General features: G+C 42.0%; 1 long non-coding RNA gene across 1 annotated transcript; it reads left to right on the top strand.

The window, feature by feature from the left end:
• The first annotated feature begins 8685 nt into the window (after positions 1–8685).
• On the top strand, positions 8686–12508 carry LOC105860175 (uncharacterized). Its single transcript, XR_001148891.3, has 3 exons — positions 8686–8860; positions 9719–9954; positions 11819–12508. It is a non-coding gene; the product is annotated as an uncharacterized LOC105860175 (long non-coding RNA).
• Positions 12509–18945: the final 6437 nt, after the last annotated feature.

Genomic DNA, 18945 nt, shown 5'->3' with positions numbered 1-18945 from the left:
CCATAAGAAGTAAGCAGTGGGCACAAGGGAACCTGGTTATGACTCTGAGGAGCCCAGTTGGAAATGTTAAAATAAAGCTGTCTTCTAGAAACTGCTTCTGGATCACAGAAATGTCCCCTTGTCTGTCTTTTATCACCACAATGAATTTCATGGAAATAGCCTTTTTGAATCTAAACAGTTGATGTCTTCCTTCCTAATTTATGCCTAAAATCACATAATTCTCTCCTAGAGGCCTTTACAGCCACGGGTGAGGAAATGGCTATGATGTTAGCCCAGGAGAACTGTGGCTTCACTCAGAGACAAAATAGCAGAATAGAGAAAAATGATGTTCCCAGAAGAATTTCTAAAAAATGCTTCTCATACTCAAAGTCTTGGAGTAATAAGAGAAGAGGGGAAATGTCACCAGCAGAATTGATTTTTCATCATGCCCTTCTGAGAGTCCTGTGTTCTCAGACCACAGGAAATTCTTATCTGCAGATCTAACAATAATATAAAAAACAGCCTTCCCCACTCTCTCTGTCAAAATGCAAAGATTTCTGTCTGATAAATGATGAAGAGTAAGCCCCAAATGTTGAGGTTGAGGGTATCTATCATTGTAGGAAAACCTACTCTTCTAAAGATTTAAAAAAAAAGTAGTTTGACCATTTATCCATTGTTCATGGCCTGAGTCTCAGCCTTACATGTTCAGAAACTCATTTATTCATTCATTAATTCAACAAAGATATATTAAAAGCTCACTATGTGCTAGACACTACTCAGACTAGACTCTTTAGTCCTAGGTGCTAATGAGATAAAAATGGGCAGGAGAATTAACAATCCCTGCTAACCATGGAGTTTATATTCCTGTGGGAAGACAGACAGCAACAGTGGAATGAATGAAGGAGTGAATAAGCAGTTTCAAGTAGCGATCGGTGCTATGAAGAATATAAAACAGGTGGGAAGGCAAAACTGGCTTCTTGACCTAGACTCCCAAGAGTCATAGACCCTGTAAAAGAGAATAAAAATCTCAGGACCACCCCACCCCAATTGTTTATGCAACAGAGGAGGTAGAGTCCTCAGGTACCTGTAAAGAACTGGCCCCACTGATCATTCATTAAGGAAATTGCTCGCTCGACTCCCATAAGCAAGGACATGCAAATCATAACTTCCTCACATTACTATGAGGAAGGTTTTTTTGGGGTCTGGTGAGAATAATGAGCATATTAATTGTAACTTCATGGGTCTTTTTCTTTAAATACCAACCTTAACCTTTATTCAGGGAGCCCATTTCTTCATAAGGCTGGGTAGTCTTGCCAAGATTGCAACTAAAAGTATTTTTCTTAAAGCTTAAATTAGGCTTTGAGTTTTCCTGCAACAAGAGTAACGTGATAGACAGTGACCAGAAGTGAGGCATCCAGGAAGGACCAAGAAAGATGGAGACACCAGCACTGGGAGGAAAGTGAGCAATGAGAAGAGATTTGTGACAAGAGTAATAGCAGAGGTAAGGCCCCGAGGTGGGAATTAGCTAGGTGGGTTTGAGAACTAGAAAGAAGACCTGTGAGTCTGGTGCTCAGGGGAGAGAGAAATCTTGGAGCCACCAACACAGACATGGTTTTAGTTATAGGGCTGAATAAGATCACTGTTGCAGAGTTCTTGGTTGAAAACAACAGGATCTCCTCTAGCGTGAAGGTCAAGCAGACAGGGAGGAGATGGCAACAGATCTTAGGAGGAACATCAGGGAAATCAGAGGAAAACCAGGGAAGAGAGGGATCGTAAATGTCTCAAGAACAAGGTGTCTCAGGAAGGAAGCAAGCAACTCTGCTGAACGCTCCTGCGTGGTGAAAGAGTGTGGAAGTAGAGAAGTGGCCGCTGGATTTGGAACATAGAAGTAACTGGTAACCCTGATAAATGAACTACACGTGACCTGGTGAATGGTCCAGGGATGGTGAGATTTGGAGATGCTTACCCTAACAAAGCTCATAGTGAGCTGATGACAAAACCAAAATACTGATTTGGAGAGAAAAGCATAACTGCTGTGTGCAGTGGGCAGTGAGTGATTGGATGTTGCCATCAGCCTGACCAGGGCTTCTGCTCCCTCTAGGATATGCCTTCATCAGAATTCAAATTATCAGAAGGTTGATTGGTGGGAGTGGAAGGAAAAATGTTTAATGAGATGAGCTTCTGCTATTTTATTCTATTCATCTTCAAATTACTAAATATATCAACCAGGTACGCCAAAAGCTCTCCTTGGCCAAGCAAGGCATCTTCTCCCAAGACAGAATTCCAGCGGGCATAGCCAACCTTTGCCTTTTTGGTGGATTTTTACTTCCCACCATTTAGTGGCTGACCAAAATCATACCTCACTGACAAATGATTTAATACCCTTTTTCATATAAATTTTGGTGTCTTCAATCAAATTACGGTCAGTTTTCACAGGTCTAGGAGCTATTTTGACTTTGCATTTATAATCCACTTGACATTGATTTCACAGTCTTTCTTATTATGGTCATCTTATTTCCATCATTTCCAAGTTTTTGAATATTATTTTAAATCTTTTTGCATGGCTACATTTATTCTCTCTGCGTGTCAGAAATATAAACCTTAATCTCAAGAGTGGTCAAATTTATCTGCCATCTACTGGCAGAGAGTTTTTAAATTCTATTTTCTTCAGCCTAAGAAGTTTAACCTTATTCTCAAAAAAATAATTTTTACCAGATAGTTTTGAATAGATAATAAACATAACCACTGGATTTCAAAATTGATAGAGAAAAATACAGATAAAGAGTTCCATCAATTTGAGTGTAGCACAAGCCAAAACATGTTCATGAAAATAAGTCCTTATAACTGACATCTGAAGTAATAGTCAGCCCATAGGCCAGGAATCAATATCATTAAAAATGTTTGTTTTCTCTGTAATAACATACTTTAGAGGGATAGGAGAGATTGTGAAGTCAGACAGGGACGGAGTGACAGAACTCCTAACACACCTGCACCCTTCAAATTAGAAATCATGGTGGTTGACCCTGTGAATATTCTGAGAACTTTTTTTTCCAAGATGTCAGACTAGAAGCTTTTCCAACATAAATCACCCAACTTGGAAGTAGCAAAATAGTGTGTGGAGATTCACACTGTGAACTTTTATCCAAGAAGGAACACAAGAGTTCAAGAGAAAAGCAAAAGAAAACTTCAGATACTGGGAAAGACACGGTGGGCAGGAAACCCCCATGGCGGGGTCTGGCTGAAAACTGTGAGTGAATCCCAAACAGGGGAGAAGAGGAGTGAGTGTCTGTCTCTGTGATTCGCCTCACTGGGAGATAGTGCAATCCCGGCTGTGGGAGAGCACTTTGACTCTCCTAAGCCCTGGGTCTAGTTTAGGGAGCAGCTGGGAGTCTGTGAGAAGGAATGGCACTGCAAGTGCTTCATGTAATTTCCCAGACCTGATGGGGATTGCCACTCTCAATACTAGCTCATAGCAAGCAGTGTGACATCCTGCCAGCCAGCAGGGGTGGCAGCGCTGGTGTTAGAGAGCCTTTGTGTCTCCAGAGGGGGAGAGGCCCCAGAGCCAGAACTGAGAAACAGTGTGACATCACATTACCTGACTTTGAATTATGCTACAAGTCTATAGTGACCAAAAGAGCATGTTACTGGCACAGAAGTAGATACATAGATTGATGGAACAGAATAGAGAACCCAGAAATAAAGCCACACATCTACAGTCAACTGTTCTTTGACACAGGTGACAAAAACATACACTGCGGAAAAGACATTCTTTTCAATAAACAGTGCTGTGAAAATTGAATAGATACATGCAGAAAAATGAAAGTGGACCCCTATCTCTCACCATATACAAAAATCAACTCAAGGTGGATTAAAGACTTAAATGTAAGACCTGAAACGATAAAAACACTAGAAGAAAACCTAGGGAAAACTCTTCCGACATTGGTCTAGTTAAAGAATTCACTACTTAGACCTCAAAAGCACAAGAACCAAAAACAAAAATAGACAAATGGGACTAATTAAACTAAAAAGCTTCTACAGAGCAAAAGAAATAATCAACCAACTGAACAGACAACCTACAGAATGGGAGAAAATATTTGCAGACTATGCAACTGGCAGGGGGCTAATATCTAGAATTTGCAAGAAACTCAAAAAACTAAACCAACAGACAAATAAAAAAAATCATTAAAAGGTGAACAGAGGACATGAATAGACATTTTTCAAGACACTCAAATGATCAACAAGCATATGAAAATACACTCAATATCACTAATCATCAGTGAAATGCAAACTAAAACCATAATGAGATATCATCTTATACCAATCAGAATGGCTATTACTAAAAAGTCAAAAAATAACATATATTGGCCAGGATTCAGAGAAAAGTGAACACTTATACACTGTTAGTGGGAATGTAAATTAGTGCAGCCTCTATGGAAAACAATATGGAGATTTCTCAAAGAACTAAAGATAGAACTACCATATAATACAGCAATCCCATTACTAGTTCTCTATCCAAAGGAAAAGAAACCATTATGTTAAAAAGATACCTGCACTTGTATGTTTATTGCAGCACTATTCCCAATAGCAAAGACATGGAATCAACCCAAGTATCCATCAGTGTATGATTGGATAAAGAAAAATATGTATTTCTTACTGTATGAAATACTATTTGAAATGGTATTAATACCATATAGTATTAATAGTATAGTACTAATAGTCTTAATACTATATGAAATAGTATTTCATATATACATGAAATACTATTTGGCCATAAAAAAGAATGAAATCATGCCTTTTGCAGCAACATGGATGGAACTAGAGGCCATTATCTTAAGTGAAACAACTCAGAAATAGAAAGCCAAATACTACATATTCCCACTTATAAGTGGAATCTAAATAATGTGTACTCATGGACACAGAGTGAAATGAAGACATTGGAGGCTTGGAAGGGTGGGAAGGTGGGAGAGGGGGTGTGGCAAGAAATTACTTAATGGGTACAATGTACATTATATGGATACACTAAAAGCCCAGACCTCACCACCATGCAATCTATTCATGCCACAAAATTGCATTCAGACCCCTTAAACTTATACAAATAAAATTTTTGAATAAGAAATAAAAATTCTGAGGAAATAAGAAAGCAGGACTTCCTATTCAGTTTAACTTGCCACCAAAGGAAACTAAAGTGACAAATCCCAAAGCACATGAAATGAGCCTTAATTCCAAAAATCCCTTTGCCTGTTTTTTCTGAATTCTTTACCTTCCTCTTTCTACAATCACGGTTCAAGAAAGAGACAAGAACTACTAGCTTGGGTGGGCGATGGCATTTGATACTTAACTAAAGATTCCTTCACTTTCTTTAAATGTACTAACATTCTTAGTCCCATTTTACATAAGAAAAAACTGAGACTCAGAGAAATTAAAATTACTTGCCCAATGTCAAAATGTTAGTAGTGGCAGAGTCAATACTTATTTAGGTCACATGACTCCAAAATACAAGCTCGTCTTAAATTGTGCTTTACACCTTTATGAGGTATAATTGGCATACAATAAACTATGTATTTAAAGTGTACAACTTGATCAATGTTGACACATATACACCCATGAAACCATCACCACAATCAAGATAATGAACACAGTCATCATCTCCCAAAATTTCCTTATGTCCCTCCTCTGCCCTATGCCCAGGAAACTACTGATCTGATTGTTGTCACTGAGATTACTTTGCATTTCCTAAAATCCTATATAAATGTAATCACATAGGATATACTCTTTTTTGTCTTCTTTCACATAGCATAATGATTCTAAGATTCATTCATATTATTGCATGTATTGATATTTGTTTTTTATGGATAAATAATATTACATTATAGGGCTGGGTCATAATTTGTTTATCTTTTCACCTATTGATTGTCATTTGGGTTATTTGACATTTGGGGCATTAAAATAAAGATGCTGTTAACATTTGTGTGCAAGTCTTTGTATGGATATATGCTTTTATTTCTCTTGGGTAAATATCTAGGACTTGAATGGCTAGGCAGTATGGCATATGTTTAACATTTTAAGAAATTGTCAAACTGTTTTCACAAGTGATTGCACTATTTCACATTCCCACTATCAGTGGATGAGGGTTCCGGATGTTTCACATCCTTGCCAACACTTGATGTGGTCAATCTTTTTAATTTTAACCATTTGAGTGGCTACATATGTAGTAATATTACATTATGTTTTCAGTCTGCATTTCTATAATAACTAATGATGTTGAGCATCTTTTCATGTGCTTAATAGCCATCCATATATTTTCTTTGGTGAAAAGCCTGTTCAAATCTTTTTCCCATTTTTATTAGATCATTTGTCTGTTACACTTCAGTTGTAGGAGTTCTTCATATAATCCATATCCAAGTCACTTATCAGATATATGTTTTGAGCTATTTTCTCTCAATTCATGCCTTGTGTTTTCATTTTCTTAACATTATCCTTTTTTAAAAAACAAATATTTTCAATTTTGGTGCTAAACATTCTCTCTAAGCACTATTTTATCTGTAGCCCCCCAATTCTAATATATAATGTTTTCATTGAAATACACTTCAAAATACTTTCTGAATACTAAGTATTTCATCACTTCTCAACCCTCAGTCCTCTTTCTTCAATCAAATCCAAAGAAAGAGACAGAAAAACTATCAATTGGGTAATGGTGCTTAACAATTTTCAAAACATTTCTTCACTTTATTGAAACCTACCAATACTATTAATCTCCTTTACAGAGGAGGGAATTATAGCTCAGGAAATTAAAATAACTTGCCCAGTGAATAAAGTACAGCGAAATATCAGTAAAGGCAAATTCAAACCTTACTCAGGTCATCTGACTCTAAATCTCATCCTCTTTCTACTGTATTTTATCCAGATCTCTAAAATTCTAAGGTAAAGCCTTTTTGCAAGTTAAATTTCTAAGACAGTTTGCATTTTAAAAGATGACCTTCCAGTGTATCCCAAGGATTCTCAGATGTCTAAATGTGGTGATGTCAGGCACGGAAGCTCTAGAAAAGCAGTCAATATCTTTGCCTATCCAGTGCTCTCTGATCTTTGAAAGCACCCTCTGAGGGCAGCCCTAGCCACAGTTCATCTACCATGATCCAGGTGAGTCACATTTCATCTCTGCTGAGCAATTTCAGTGGCCTGGCAAATGGTTCTCAAGTTGGCACTTAGAAGACTCCCCTTGGGAGTGCCCGGGGATTGCCTGGTGCAATCCGTATGGAATGAAATACAGGAATCTGTATTTCTTGACACGTATTTTAGGTAATTCTGATGCAGGATGTGAGTGGATCATCCTAAACTGGTCAAGAGGGGGTACAGGGTAGGGGTCAGGTAGGAGGAGAGGAGACAGCAGGGCAGGCAGAGGACTGCTTGTAAAGTGCCTTGTCAGCCCTCTTAGGAATTTAAATTTTATCCTGAGAGTGATCAGGAATAATTGAGGCTTTTAAGCAGAGGAGTCACACAATTTACACTTAAGTCACACACATTTACACTTAAGAAACATCACAATGGTGGAATGTAGAGAACAGATGAGAGGGGAGAGAAATGATGCCATGGCTACAGCAATGCTGGCGGGAGACAGTGGCAGTTTGCACCATGACAGCAGTGGCAGGGATGGGAAGACTTTAAGACAGAAAAAGCATTAACATACATGAAGAGACAACACGCATTCAAAGGGTTCAATGAAATGGAAAACATATCAAAAAACCTAATGTAAACTGTTAGTGACGGTCTATAAACAAGAAAGCAGCCTAACCCTAAAATAGTGATCTGGGGTCCAAGGGAGAACTCCTCACCCACAGGACCTCTTGTCCCTTGAGCTTCCTTGACACTGTCCTTTCCAGAGACTTATTGTTTATGTTAATAAAAGGAATTTACTGCCTTGGATCATAAAAGGTCGCTGCTCAGCCCGGGATCCGGCAACCACATTAACAACAGCCGCATTTTTCAGCAGAGGCCTCACAAAAGCAGTTTTATGGTTCTCTCTCATGAAAGCCCTTCCCAGGCAGCCCCAGAGTCCCCTGTTGCACTTGGTTTAAGGGCTCAGGTGCTCTGCACTTCATTATAGCATCACCACTCAGCGTGCTATAAAGCTCAGGAATGAACTTTGTCCCACGTCCAGCGTGAAATGCATTCAGAGAAACCTTGGCGTGGACGGCCACCTTTAGTCCTGGGACTCTGCGCACATTGCTCTCGTGAGTAATGTAAATCCAATCTGTGGAGATATATATACACACACACTATTTATTCTGTCCAATAATGTTTTTAATCATATCATATGTCATCTCCCTGAGGCTGGTACAAAAGGTTATAGGGTTCAACTCTCACTGAGGTTGCCTCTTGATTAAGTCAAGTATATTTTTAACTTATGTGGTTTCTTATTAGTTTTCTAAGCAACATCACAATCCAATAAAGTGGTAACAATTTCCTTTGTATTCAGTTAAAGGAAGAAAATTGTTAGGGGAATAAAGGGGTGATGCTTACCAGAAAAGCACAAACAAGAAAAGGGGAGTAGAGGGAAGACTGAGAAGTCACTGAAATTAGCAAATAGGAAGAAGAGGCCAGTTTTAAGAGAGAGTGAGGAGCTGCAGGGACAATGGTTCTCACCCCTGACCTCACCCTGCCATCACCTGGGAACCCTTAGAGACTAAAGAGCCCCACCCAGACCAATTAGCTCATAACTCCTGGGTGGGGCCCCAGGCAAAGGCATGCCTTTAAAACTCTACACACCTCTCTAATGTGCAGAACTGGGAACCCACTTCTATAGCAAATGTAAGAGGACTGACATGGAATTTTCAGCATCCAAGAATTCCTACTTGATGTGCTGTGGTGCAAGAATTAATCCAAGGTACTTGTGTCTTCTACCCCACATTAAAATGTCTGAGTTTTTAAGAAAAAAAATTCAGTGAATGAAAGACCATTTTTTAAAATTTGGTGTTTCAGAAATGAATATAGCTTTATTGGTTTTTTTATCTTTTAAAAACATACATCAGATAATGTCACTTTTAGAAATGATGATAGCTTTGCTACCTTTTCTCATCCTTTTAAAAATGTGAATCAGATCCTTGTATTTAGAAGGCCTGGGTAGACGGACAGAGAGAGGCCGCCTACCATTTATTTAAATGTGTAAATTGATAAATCAAGCTAATAACCTGTTAAATAAAATGTACACTATCTTTTTACTTTGATAAATTATATGTATAAAACTAGTATTATGACTAGTTCTAGCTACTGAATCTTAGATATATATCATGGTGGCATTATATACAGGTTTGTAACGTTAAGAAAATCTAGTTGTTGGGTTTCGCTTTTTTTGTTGTTGTTTTTGCATTTTTGTTGTTGCTTTTTCTAAATAGGTGATGATATCATATATAATTTCTGAATAGGAGTATTGTCTAACATCATAATGTTTATTTTTAATCTCAGTAAAAGTCATACCTTTAAGGTAAAGAAAAACAATAAAATCAAATAAAAATAAAAATAATGGAACACTGCATGCAACTCACCGCAGCTACAGCAAGTCCTCCCAAAAATCTGAGGTTTTACCTTCCACAATTTCGGTTACCCACAGTCAACTTTAGTTGGAAGATATAAAATGGAAAATCCCAGAAAGAAACAATTCATAACTTTTAAACCGTGTAGCATTCTGAGTAGCTCTGCCCTATACTTGTCAAGGTTGTGCCAGATCCTCAATTTGCCCCTCCAGGTCAAACACCGACCCATCTCCACCTCAGTTGGTGCCCAGCAGGCTGATTTATACGGACTCCATCAAGGGACTTAACATTTGGACAGGCCACTCTGGGGCATCGTATGTTGTCTCTCCCTCTCCGCTCCATCAAAACTTTTGTCTGTGTGTTCCTGTGAGAGAATATAGAAGTAAATATCCCCCTTCGCAAAGTCCCCGTACCTATGGGGACATGGAACACTAATCGAGAGCCCCAGGTAAGCACTGTAACTCCCGGGAAAGCAGCTCCAGCAGAGCCTTCCTTTCCTTGCAAGCAGCTTCCAGAGCAGAGCACCGAGGGCTCTAACATCAACAGCTGCAAATCCGCCCCTCAGCACATCGGCACAAATAAACAACTTCATGTTTAACAAATCTAAATGCTCTGATCTTTGTGGTTCACCATCCTCACTGGAGGCAAACTAAGAAGTCCTCCTTTAAAAGTTTTGCTCTCTAATCCATTGCTTCCCAAACATTTTCAAAGGAAAACACATTTAGGAAATGATGCTATTTGCAATGCACAGTGTGGCGAATAGTCGAGGCTGTTTGCTGCTCCAGATGGCCACCAGCCTGGGGACTCTGGCCCTGGCGTCATCTGCAGCCCCAGCCAGCTGCAGGCATCAGTCTCTTGGCACACTGCCATCCTTTGTGTGGCACGGTGAGGACACCAGTGGACGCAGCACTGGGGCATGTGCTGCCCACATCCCTGACACTGGACACCGGACTCGGATGCCACCACTAGAACCACAGCCTCCTGGCCTGTGCGGATGTCACAGTGGCCCCACTGCTGCCGTCCTCGGAATGACTGTGCATGGCTTCTTGCACAGACTGGCCAAGGGACGTGGGCTGCCATTTCTCAATGGGTGGCCTCCAAGCCTGCTTATCAGGGCCTCCAGGAAATTGCAGTGTCTTTTATTTAATGTTCGGAATTCAAAGCACTACAGCAAGATGTGCATGAAGAAGTATCACCCCTCTCCCTGCGCTCCATTGCCCCTCACAGCCACACTTAACGCTTGTGAGTCTATCCAGCATTTCCTTTGCAGACACAGTGAGTAAAATCAATATTCTTATCACTCTTTCTTTTTTTACACAAAAGGTAGTGTGCTCCATATACACTGTGTGTAGATATGGGCATTCTTTTGCCCTTTGGATTTTTGCACTTAACAAAATACCCATCTGAGTACAGAGAGAGCTTTCTCTTTTCTTTCACAGTGGCACCCATCTCCCCCGTGTGGATCCCAGCCATGGTTACTGTAGTAGCCAGGACCTATTGCTGTTTACTTGGCTTGTTCCCAATATTTTGCTATGATGAGCAGCATTGCATATGTCATTTTTTAACGTATGTAGGTATGTTTTTAGAAGAAATTTCCAAAAACAGGATGGCTTGGTCAAAGGATAAGTTTGTAAATATTGCCAAATTGTCCTCCATAGCAGTTTGTCATTTCTTACCCCTCCGGCTGCAATGTCCGAGACCGCCTGTTTCCCACAGCCTTGCCGGGGTGCACGCTCCAACCTTTGCGCTGTTGACAATCTGATCAGTGAAAAGTTATATTTTAGTGTCATTTTAAATTTCATTTTATTATGAGAGAGGTTGATCATCTTTTCATTTGTTTAAGGCCATCCGTATTTCCCATTAATAAATCCTCTTTCTGCTAGAATTAGCTACAGCTGGTTTCTTTTGCTGTATATTGTTGCACTGTTTAAAAACCTTCTCTCCCGAAGCCAGAGTGTTTCTCCAAGCAGCTGTGTTGATAGTGGTCCTTCAAGGACCAAAGTGGAGGAGCTGGATCCCACCCCAAGGGCACATCTCCCTAGACACAGAGGCAAGGGGTCAAAGGTGATCGCAGCAGCCTCCGCCCGCAGCGTCAGCCCCAGCCTCCTGGACTTCATTGCTGTCACGTGCTTGAGCCGGGAGGGAGCAATGTGGTGGCCCGTGGATATACCATTTTTTGAAGTTCTAAGTCTAGTTCATTTTTTAATAACTTCAGAACATCCACAGATGTTGTATTCTTGTGTATCCTCCTCTTTGCTTTCGTCTCTTCCTGACTTCCTTTTCTTCTTTCCCCTTTCATTTGTTTTCCCTAGGAAGCCAATCAGTGCCAGTCAAGGGGCAAGCGACGGCAATGGCGTCATTACAATTGCCCCGTGTACGTTGTCTCACCCAGCGCGTTGCAAAGCCTTCAGCAAACTCTTGCAATCCAACCTGACACCAGCATGTGGATTCTTCCCACCCAAGGTCCTGCCCTGGAGGAAATCAGGAGTGGAAGAGATCAGTGCTGGAGGTCGGGGATGGGGCACCTCTCTCAGCCTCAGAGGCCAACTCCAGCCAAGGAGGTTGGCCAGACCCTGGCACAAACCAGGCAGTGGACATCACTGAGAGAGGTTCAAGCCAGCAGGCAGGACCGAAAGCCTAACTACATACAGTGGTTACCATGAGAAGATTCCAGAGTATGGGCCCCAAACACGGTGGGATCCCACCAGTGGGCACGGGGTTTCGGAAGGAAGTAGGGAGTACAGGATTGGGGAACTGGCACCAAGAAGAACCAGCAGGTGCTAATCCGTGGTTCAGGGCAAAGTCCTGGTGCCAGAAAAGATCATGCACATAGAAAAGTCTGTTGACTGAGGAGTCAGGGAAGGCCAGTCTTCCAGCCTAAGACCAGTTTACAAGAAGGAAAAACACGCTATTGAGAGCTACATGGAAACCTAAAACTGGGCCCACGATTTGACGTGGTTATTTTAAGATGGCCTGTAAAACAAACCATTAAAATTTCAGTCTTTAAAAATATTGCCAAGTCATTTGGGCAACAGATATATATCCTCACTCCATCTTGGAGCCTGGAGGGAGCGAGGCTCATGGCCAAGGCCAGGGCCGAGAGCACTATGGGATGGGAATTAGGAACACCGCGGCATGCACTGCTGGGTAACTTTTAAAAATAGAAACAGTATTTTTATTTCATGCTAATGACCTACTTTGAAGACAGCTGTGTCAAAACATTCTGCTTCAGCAGGACTCTGTCGGGGTACACTGGAGCCTGGCCTGGGGGCCTGCAGGGAGCTTCCCCAGGGGCGCGGTGCTCGGGAGCCCAGGAGCTGAGGCCAAACCTGCAGATCATGAATTCACCGGAGCAGGGTTGCGACCAACCCCACCAAACATGTGCTACCATCAGGATGCCCCAGAGCTAGGCCAGTCTCAGGCCTCAGGGAGAAATTTATGAGAACGTTTAGGCCTGAACATATAGCAGTAACATTCGTCGGGTGTTGGGCAGGTGGGAGGGGAGGGAGGGGTGGGCATATTCACACCTAATGGGTGCAGTGAGCACTGTCTGGGGGATGGGCACACTTGGAGCTCTGACTTGGGTGGGGCAAGGGCAATATACATAACCTAAACATTTGTACCCCTGTAATATGCTGAAATAAAAAAGAAAGTTTTTTGGTAATGACAAACTCAAGAGATGAGAAGGAGAGGCAGACACCACCACTGAGAAGCTCACGGACCATATCTCTGTTCCCACCAGTCCAGAGCCGGCGTCTGGCCACCGAGCGTAGCTGGTCTGGCTCACTGAGGCCTGTCTGGTTTCCCAGGATAAGTCACAAGGAAGCACAGGAAGTATTACAGTAAGTGACGCTTTCTGCTTTGCAGCAGCGTTCATGGAACTCTTGTATAGGGTAGTTGATTATAGGAAATTATAACGGTTGTCATTGAAAGCACTCATTTATTTCGCACTTCATTATTTGCTCAACTGGCTTTCAGAGTATGTGTAAAATTGCAGTTCTGATCGTCTTTCCCAATGCAGGAGTGAAAGAAAAAGAAAGAAAAGAAAGAAGGCAGGAAGGCAGGAAGGCGAGAGAGAGAGAGAAGGAAGGAAGGAAGGAAGGAAGGAAGGAAGGAAGGAAGGAAGGAAGGAAGGAAGGAAGGAAGGAAGGAAGGAAGGAAGGAAGGAAGGAAGGAAGGAAGGAAGGAAGGAAGGAAGGAAAGAAAGAAAGAAAGAAAGAAAGAAAGAAAGAAAGAAAGAAAGAAAGAAAGAAAGAAAGAAAGAACTATCCCTTCTAAGCTTCCTTTACTCAGAACCTGTATCAGGCGTCCTCAAACTACGGCCCGAGGGCCACATGCGGGTGTTTTTGCCCGTTTGTTTTTTTACTTCAAAATAAGATATGTGCAGTGTGCATAAGAATTTGTTCATAGTTTTTTTTATATTATAGTCAGGCCCTCCAACGGTCTGAGGGACAGTGAAATGGCTCCCTGTTTAAAAAGTTTGAGGACCCCTGACCTATATCAAATAAAAAATATAGATCTAAATAATATGACAATATAATTCCACACTTTGTTATCCAACTAGCAGGGCCAACTTTTAGCTCTGTTTGCTTTTCAGATCCTAAAGGCTAGAAAACCAAAAATAAAGGGGAGAGTGTTAACTCATATTAACCAATTGGAAAAATTAGACAAGGTAGGAAAAATTTTAAAAGGACCATTAATAAAAATTGGAATATTAAAATATATATAGACAGATAGATCTTGGCTAAGTAAAAAAAAACAATAATTTGTCTATTATAAGTGAGAATATTCTACTCGATCAGTTTTCTGTATAGTTCTCTCTTGCTATCTTTCTTTCGTGTGCATTTCCTATTGGCCCCTCCGAGCACAAATCCTGTCTTTCTGGCACAAACAGGACCCGTGCGCCGGCTACGGTCCCCAGCACGGCCTCCCCCCGTCTCTCTAGGGCTGGGCCTTCAGCAGCTGGGGCCATCAGTAACTTTACTAGGTTAAGCTCACCAAGCTTTGTTTATTTATTTGTCTTTTGTCTAAACCCTCTAATCCAGGCATTTGCAAACCAGCCATAACAGCAAGTGTCTGCAGACACTAACTAATTCATTTGCTACACTTGCCCCCGTGGGGTGCTGGCGTGTAACAGGATATCTGTCAGGACACCCTGGCAGAATAGGAGTCACAGGGACATTTTTGACAGGGCACTAGTGTTGTGTCTTGATAATTTACTGAAACCACCTGGTTTCAGATTTGCTACTCTGGGTAATACCTGACTCTATTACTTTGAAACTTTTCAACCCTACAGAAAAATTGAAGGACTAGTAAAGGGGGCTGGCCCACATGTCTTTCTTCTAGATTCCCTAACTGTAAACATTTTGTCACATTAGCTCTATCTCACTGTCTCTTGATGTATGGGTGGGTGGGGGTGTACCATTTGGAAATAAATTACAGATACCACAACACTTCGACCCTAAATATTTCAGCACTTATCTCTCAATAATAACATTCTCCTACATAAGCACAATGCCATTTTTATACTCAAAGTATATAAGTTTGATATAATATCACCAAATATATAGTCCAGGTTCAAACTTTTCCAATTGACCCACTAGAGTCCTTAAAGCTGTTTTTCTTTTTTTAAATTCAGGATCCAATCAAGGACGACACATGGCACTTTGTTGCCAAGTCTTTCTGGTGTCCTCTCAACAGTTCTCCATATCAACCCCTCCCCTTTTTTGGTCTTTTATCACATTGGCATTTTTGAAGAGTCAGGTGTTTTGTAAAATGTTCCACAACCTGGATTTGTACGATCGTTTCTCTATGATTCAATTCAGGTTAACAATTTTTGATGAAGTGCTGGCAATGCTATGTAACATTTTTGATGATGCTAAGTTTGGTCATTTGGTTAAGAAGAAATCTGCTAAATTTCTTCACTGTAAAGATACTTCTCCCCTTTGTAATCAATAAAATAATAAATGATACTTTGAGATGATGTGAATATTTTTCCCTGACAGCTTTTCACCATTGGTTTATATACCCAATTAATGACTCTTGACTACATTGGCCTACATTGTAGGCATTGCAGGCAAAATGATGATTTTCTAATGCGGCCATCCCTTCCACATGATTAGTTGCCATTCTTTTGTAAAAGAGAGCTTTTCTTTCACCCCTCGTCATTTTAAAACATCACTATGAAACATAATGATTCCTTTAAAATTCAATGTTATAACCCATGATCATTATTTTTATTTTTGATGCTCATATTTTTGCAAATGTGATCAGGGGATCCTGCTTAAAGCTGGTAAAATTTATAATTTTACTACATGATCACATCTTATAATTAATTGCAGGGGAGCATTATGCCATATAAAAATACTAGTTTTTAACATCCAATCCCTTATCATTGGAGAATTAGTAATATAACGCAAATGCGCCCCAAGCACTCCACCTTCTGGAATCATCCTTCTTCTCGCTAACCTAACAAAATAACTGTGCTCCCCTCCCCCCAAAAATCGCAGGAAATCCGGCAGCATTACCAATATTTTTGAAGGTTTGGGGCCGTCTCCTCTGACTACCTATCTCCTTCTAGGCCAGCCCAGTCCCCAGCACCGCAGGCCACGCCAATGCCATGAGTGCATGTTGCCGTCTCCTGTCCTGTTTCCTCCAAGCATGGATTTGGCACCTTCTCTTCCTCTCAAGGCTTTCCTGAAAATACAACACTGTTGCAACACCAAAGACGAAATGACTTAATAACCCACATCTGATATCACCGCTCCAGGAAGTGTGATGGCGCGGATCGCACTCACTCTCCCATGCGCTCTACCCCCGCTGCTTCCAGAGTCACCACCTCCACCTCCCAGACAGGCACCAGCACCGTGCAAATGGAGTGGCGCAGCAAACACGGCATTCCTGGCTGGGTCTAGATCCACCCAGTGATCAGTTTTTAAGTTCCCTGGTCAATAGCATCACTCGCCTCTCTGCCTCCATCATCCGACCTACGTGTGTCCTTCCCACCACCGTCCTCTCCCCTCGCCTTGGCAACCCGTGCCTGCACCAGCGTCTGGAGTGGCTCTCCTGGCCCCTGGCCCCTGCCAGCTATTCCCAAGTGGCCCCATTCCTCCCGGCTCACCCATCCTCAGGGTAAGACTCTTCGCAGCACTTTTCCTTTGGCTGTCTGTTCCTTGAGGCCACCACCCCGTCCTCCTCTCACTATGCATAGCTCTCTCTTTGTATGCAAAAGCTGTCAATCTGTTGCCCTGGCAGCTTCCTACACACTGTGGCTGTCTCATTGCGGCCAACCAAACTCATCTGTGGGACAGGTTAGGCTGTCGAGTCACCACCACAATGAGGAGTCAGAACATTCCAGCTCCCAGGAGGAGGGTCACAGAAAATACTAACCCTTCAGGAAATAAACACATGAATATCCTTCCTTCAAAATCATGCCACCCCCCACACACACACACACCCCACAACACACACACACACTTTCCATTGATGTTACTCCTACCTACGGAACCCAGAAGGAAGTAAGCAAAAATTGCCATCAAAGAGACAAGGAAGTCAGCAGTCTGACCTGTAGCACACACAAGTGGCACTGGATTTCTGAGTCACTGCGAATTTTCTGCATAATTTGGTGCACAGAACCTGGCCTGGTGTCACAGCAGTGAGAAGCTCCAGCTGAACAACGATAAGCAAGCCTGATGACCGGAAACAGAGGCCAGGCCTAAGGTTTGGGCGTAGATTACACTGAGCTGCATCCAAATTTTTTTTGTAAGAATCACTAATTGTCTATGTAAGTCCATTTATTGGTGAGAGACTTTCAATAAGTACAGTCAGGGAGTTGAGGAATTAACCCATAATAACCTACTGGGAAGCAGAATAATGCCCCCCAGACATCATGTTCTAATCCTAAAACCTGTGAATATCTTCCTTACATGGGCAAAGGGACCTTGTTAAGGCTCCTGAGCTCGGTGGGTCATCCTGGAGCATTTGGGTGGGCCCAGGGTAATCTGAGAATCCTTAAAAGATGGGAGAGGAGGGCAGAAGGTCAGACTCAGAGAGAGATTGGAAGATGCCACATTGCTGGATTTTCCTCTTAAAAAAGAGGAAAAGGGCCATGAGCTAAGGAATGTGGGCAGCCTCTGGAAGCTGGAAATACGAGGAAAAGGATCCTCCTTCCTCCGGGGCCTGCAGAAAGAAAGAATCCAGCCGTCACCTAGATTGTAGCCGGGTAAGACCCATTTTCACCTCTGAGCCCCAGAATTGTAGCACAACGAATTTTACAAGTTTACCTCTTTCAAGCTACTCATGTTGTAGTAATTTGTTACAGTAGCAACAGGAAACTAATGTATACTTCTTCTTCAATCGAATTCTGAAATAAGGACAAGAGGTGAGGAATAAGACACAGAGCCAAAGCTGAGAGAAGAAAATGTGACTCAGAGGTGTAGTGACAAGGAACTTCCTAAAACCAAACCCCAGACTGCACAGACTTCACCACCAGCCATAAGCAGCCACCGGGAGTGCTCCCTGGAGCCTGCCTCTGGAGGAGTCATGGCAGGAGGTTCAGGGGAGGAAGAATCGTGCTGTCTGTAGACAGCCAGACTTCAGGGAGAAAGGAGAGAGAAAGGGGCAGAGCTGGGCACTCCTGCCTGTAGCCCAGGGCAGGAGTGAGTGAGGAGGTGGCTGCACTAATGCATGTCCTGCTAGGTGGAAACAAGAGGGAAAGAAAATAAATTTTTAATTTCCTGCATGTCAGGTCACTGCTCCCTTGACTTAGGGCAGGCGACTCCCTGGGCCACATTCTATCCGGCGGGGCATTCTACCCTGGGCACGGAGACCGCTGCTCCCAGCCCGTTCGCCTGAATCCCAAACCTGGCTGCACATGCCTCACCTCACTGCTTCTCTCTGTGCTTCAGGTTAAAAATGGGGAGGACAAGAGGGAGGATATGGTATATGAATAACTAATTTCATAGTGCTGATGTGAGAATTAGACATGATAATAAATGCCATGTACTTACCACAGTGTCTGGCATATAGCATGCATTCAATAAATATTGACTACTGTTATTACTAAGTCCCATTTCTGCATGTCTCCCTATGTTGTAAAAAGATTCTTTTACCTAAGGAACTTAGTAGAGGACTATTTATTATAGGGAGTTTGCTAGCCTAACTAAAGTTTTCCCTCCAGGGAACATTTGCAAAGTCTTAGAGGCATTTTCAGTTGTCACAGTTGGGCAGTGCTACTGGCATCTCACATGTTGGGGTCAGGAAGCTGCTAAACACCCTGCAATGCACGGGACACGTCTCCATGGCCAAGAATTGTCCAGCCCAAAGTGCCGGTAGTGCTGAGGTAAAGAAACCCTGTGTTAGATGGGTAACGTTGGAATTAAGTTGCATGAGAAAAAGAACTTTTTTATTTACAGCCTATTAATCAGGCAGCATGTGGAAT

This window comes from Microcebus murinus, chromosome 26 (genome assembly GCF_040939455.1).
Source record: "Microcebus murinus isolate Inina chromosome 26, M.murinus_Inina_mat1.0, whole genome shotgun sequence".
Classification (NCBI taxonomy): domain Eukaryota; kingdom Metazoa; phylum Chordata; class Mammalia; order Primates; family Cheirogaleidae; genus Microcebus; species Microcebus murinus.
Note: the sequence above shows the minus strand (reverse complement) of the source record. Positions and strands in the feature narration are given on the sequence as shown.